Source organism: Lipotes vexillifer, unplaced genomic scaffold (assembly GCF_000442215.2).
Source record: "Lipotes vexillifer unplaced genomic scaffold, Lipotes_vexillifer_v1.1 scaffold907, whole genome shotgun sequence".
In the NCBI taxonomy this organism is placed as follows: Eukaryota; Metazoa; Chordata; class Mammalia; order Artiodactyla; family Lipotidae; genus Lipotes; species Lipotes vexillifer.
Genome location: NW_006795956.1, coordinates 1,410,506 through 1,415,628, shown reverse-complemented (window position 1 = coordinate 1,415,628; position 5,123 = coordinate 1,410,506).

Sequence of the window (5,123 nt, the reverse complement as noted above, 5' to 3'; positions counted from 1 at the left end):
AGAACGAAGTTTAAATCTGGGCTCTGGCATTTAAGAGTTTTCTACCCTTGGGCAAGATACTTAAACTTTCAGAACTTTTAAATTTTTAATTAATTTATTTACTTTTGGCTGCGTTGAGTCTTCGTCGCTGCACACGGGCTTTCTCTAGTTGCGGTGAGCGGGGGCTACTCTTTGTTGCGGTGCACGGGCTTCTCATTGCGGTGGCTTCTCTTGTGGTGGAGCACGTGGGTTTCAGTAGTTGTGGCTCACGGGCTTAGTTGCTCCTTGGCATGTGGGATCTTCCTGGACCAGGGCTCGAACCCATATCCCCTGCATTGGCAGGCAGATACTTAACCACTGCTCCACCAGGGAAGACCCAGAACTTTTAAAATGTTTCAGTTTTTTAATCTGTTTTTAATACATAACAGGTCTAAGGGAATGGTTTAAAAAATTGTGAAAGCATCCAGGGTACTGAGAGCATAAAGTCCACACAGTGTTGAGTGACATGAATCTAAATGGAGTATGTGCGGTGAGTATGCCCACCAACAGCTACCATTTCTGCATTTGGAGGGGGATTGTCACAGGGCAGGTGTCTCAATTAGGAAAGGCAGGGCCTGCGGCATAATCCATAATGCAGAAGTGAGAATTGAGGGAGTTAAACTGCTCTGTAAAACTGAATTTAAAGAAAGGGGGAAGGGTGTCCTTTGAGCTTGAGATGTTAATTTCATGTAAAAATGATTTGGGGGTTCTTCAGGGTAAGGCTGGAGAGGTAGGAGTCAGAGGACACTGAAAGAGGGGAACCGGTGAGACAAAAAGTGGGGCTCTGGATGAACACTGGCCACAGCAACTGGAAGTAGGCTGTGACCAAAGGATGGAGACAGCTGAAATTAATGATCTTCCTGTGCTGAAGTTCAACTTCTAGACTTTAGAGACAATGATGTCTGATGTCCAAACTTAATGATTTTCCCACTGTGTAATGGGAAAATCCCTGCCACTTACCACCTTCTGGTATTCAGTAGAGGCTTATCAACCACTAATTTCATGCTGGCCTTCCATGAATGTAACCTTAAGGATTAAGGCGAGGAGGTTTTGACCATGTTGAGAGAGGGACAGTGGTCCAGAGAAAACTGGATCACAAGGAAAATACAGTCGTAAGATGGCCAGGTTCTGTCAAGGAGCCCAAGATCAGCTGGGACCAAAATTTCCGCGTGACAGGCCACAAACATGATATAAAAGCAACCTCTGAAATTTTTCAACAATTGTTACAAGGAGACTGAATTTCTTACATTTACATCTGGGTGAGACTCATTATTTTGTGCATTGAAAAAAAAGAAAGATAAACCCTAATTTCAGGAGAACTTGAGGACCTTTCAGTTACATAAAGTGTCAGTAAATTTTAATTTATAAATATAGTTCACAAGTAAGAAACTAAAAAAAAAAAAAATCTGCAACCAAATTGATTTAATATGCCTCGTTGGGTGTTATTCAATGGTTTTTAAGGGTCAATAATCTACCTACAAAGCAATTACATAGAAGGGGAAAGAAGGAGGAAACTAAATTATGCTGAGCCCTGTCTCTGTGCCAGGCACCTCAGCTTATCTCGTTTTGCTCTTAAGTCATTCCCACCAGGGGAATCGTGTTTCTATTTTAGAAACGAGACCACTGATGCTGTGAGAGGTTAAGCAACCTGCCTCAGTGAGTCATTCAGCGATGGCGAAGCAGAGATGGAAGCCGGGGTCCTTTGACTCTCACCTCCCTGCGTGTTCCAGGTCTCCCCAACGAGCTAGCAACGTTCCACGTCAGGAAAGGGAGGCTGGTGCCTCATCATCACAAGGGCACACAGATTCTTTTAATCTATTCTGATTGCTCCCAGAGAAGAATGAGAGTCTAATTTCATTCTCTATGAATATCACTGCTACATGAAATGTAATAAATTTTCCAGTTTAAAAACAGTGGTTCATCATTACCAAATGCATTAGGAAACATTTATTAATATCTGAATTGCGTATAATAATGGTAATATATATAGAATACTTAATGCGAGACACTGTATTAAGTGCTTCACAAAGATTACATCATTTAATGCCCACAAAACCCATGAGGTCGATATTATTCTTTTCCCCATTTTATATTTGAAGACATTGAGACACAGAGAGGTTAAGCAATTTACTGAAGGTCATGCAGCTAATAAGAGTCACAATTAGACCAGGCGGTCCAAGTGGAGAGCTCGCATTTTTAATCAACATGCTATAAGTCCTCCCATATAAAACTTTACCAGGTATTGGGCGCAAAGCCTAGACTTGGTCTTTCTCACGTGGAGCAAAATCCACACCGAATGTAGGAAAAAATGATACTTTATAGATATTCACAAAAACCTAGGGAATAGAAGAAAGGGAGAGAATGTGAGGGGCCTGAGTTACTACTGAGTTTTCCTCTCTCCCATCCATGCCCCCAGCTCCTCAGTTACAGTGTTTCTGCAGATGAAAGCAAGAGAACTAGAGAGATTAAACAACTTGCCCAAGGTCACCTACCCAGAGCCAAATCTCTTGACCTGCAGGTCAAAGGAACTTTCACAATACACCTCAAGCCCTGATAGAAGTTAGACTATATCCCAGCAAACATCCAAACAGCGGATTATGTTTTCAGAACTGTCTTTTGAAGATAGCTTTGTTTTAGAGAAATATCCAGGAACCTTTCCTTTATTTAGAAAGTTTTGTCAATGAAATGGTTGATTGATGGGGGTTCGTGATTTTCATACATACCTTAATATGACAACAATTTTAACTTTAGGTCTTGACATGGCCATGAAGAATGGAATCGTTCATTTTTTTCTCCCCTGGAGGTGTGATTTTATGATTGCAGACTCTGTTATCAATCCTGTCCAGGCTTGAAATGGTAGTATTGTGTCAAGACAGGAACACAACCCCACTTATTAGCTGAGAGGCTGCCTAGAATCATAATAAGTTCACAGACACCCCTAAACACACCACTGGAGGTGGCCCTACCCACCAGAAAGACAACATCCAGTCCCACCCACAAGAACACAGGCACTAGTCCCCTCAACCAGGCAGCCTACACAAGCGCCTGAACCAACCTTACCCACGGGGGACAGACACCAAAAACAATGGGAACTATGAACCTGTAGCCTGTAAAAAGGAGACCCCAAAAACAGTAAGTTAAGCAAAATGAGAAGACAGAGAAATACACAGCAGATGAAGGAGCAGGGTAAAAACACACCAGACCAAACAAATGAAGAGGAAATAGGCAGCCTACCTGAAAAAGAATTCAGAGTAATGATAGTAAACATGATCCAAAATCTTGGAAATAGAATGGAGAAAATATAAGAAATGTTTAACAAGGACCTAGAAGAACTAAAGAACAAACAAATAATGATGAGCAACACAATAAACGAAATTAAAAATTCTCTAGAAGGAATCAATAGCGAATAAATGAGGCAGAAGAAAGGATAAGTGACCTGGAAGATAAAACAATGGAAATAACAACCACAGAGCAGAATAAAGAAAAAAGAATGAAAAGTATTCAGGACAGTCTCAGAGACCTCTGGGACAACATTAAGCATACCAACCCTCGAATTATAGGGGTCCCAGAAGAAGAAGAGGAAAAGAAAGGGGCTGAGAAAATATTTGAAGAAATTATAGCTGAAAACTTCCCTAACATGGGAAAGGAAATAGTCAGTCAAGAAGCACAGAGAGTCCCATACAAGATAAATCCAAGAAGAAACACACTGACACATGTTAATCAAACTATCAAAACTTAAATAAAAAGAAAAAATATTGAAAGCAGCAAGGGAAAAACAATGGATAACATACAATGGAATATCCATAAGGTTAACAGCTGATCTTTCAGCAGAAACTCCACAAGCCAGAAGGGAGTAGCTGGACATAATTAAAGGGATGAAAGGGAAAAACCTAAAACCAATATTACTCTACCCAGCAAGGATCTCATTCATATTTGACAGAGATATTAAAACCTTTACAGACAAGAAAAAGCTAAGAGAATTCAGCACCACCAAACCAGCTTTACAACAAATGCTAAAGGAACTTCTCTAAGCAGGAAGCACAAGAGAAGGAAAAGACCAACAATAACAAACCCAAAACAATTAAGAAAATGGGAATAGGAAAATACATATTGATAATTACTTTAAATGTAAATGGATTAAATGCTCCAACCAAAAGACATAGACTGGCTGCATGGATACAAAAAACAAGACCTGTATATATGCTGTCTACAAGAGACCCACTTCAGACCAAGGGACACATACAGACTGAAAGTGAGGGGATGGAAAAAGATATTCCATGCAAATGGAAATCAAAAGAAAGCTGGAGTAGCAATTCTCATATCAGACAAAAGAGACTTTAAAATAAAGACTATTACAAGAGACAAAGAAGGAAACTACATAATGATCAAGGGATCGATACAAGAAGAAGATATAACAATTGTAAATATTTATGCACCCAACATAGGAGCACCTCAATACATAAGACAAATACTAACAGCCATAAAAGGGGAAATCGACAGTAACACAATCATAGTAGGGGACTTTAACATCCCACATTCACCAATGGACAGATCATCCAAAATGAAAATAAATAAGGAAACACAAGCTTTAAAAGATACATTAAACAAGATGGACTTAATTGATATTTATAGGACATTCCATCCAAAAACAACAGAATACATGTTCTTCTCAAGCGCACATGGACCATTCTCCAGGATAGATCATATCTTGGGTCACAAATCAAACCTTGGCAAATTTAAGAAAATTGAAATCGTATCAAGTATCTTTTCTGACCACAATGCTATGAGACTAGATGTCAATTACAGGAAAAAATCTGTAAGATATACAAGCACATGGAGGCTAAACAATACTTAACAACCAAGAGATCACTGAAGATATCAAAGAGGAAATCAAAAAATACCTAGAAACAAATGACAATGAAAACACGACAACCCAAAACCTATGGGATGCAGCAAGAGGAGTTCTAAGAGGGAAATTTAGAGCAATACAATCCTACCTTAAGAAACAAGAAACATCTCAAATAAACAACCTAACCTTACACCTAAAGCAATTAGAGAAAGAAGAACAAAAAACCCCTCAAAGTTAGCAGGAGGAATGAAATTAT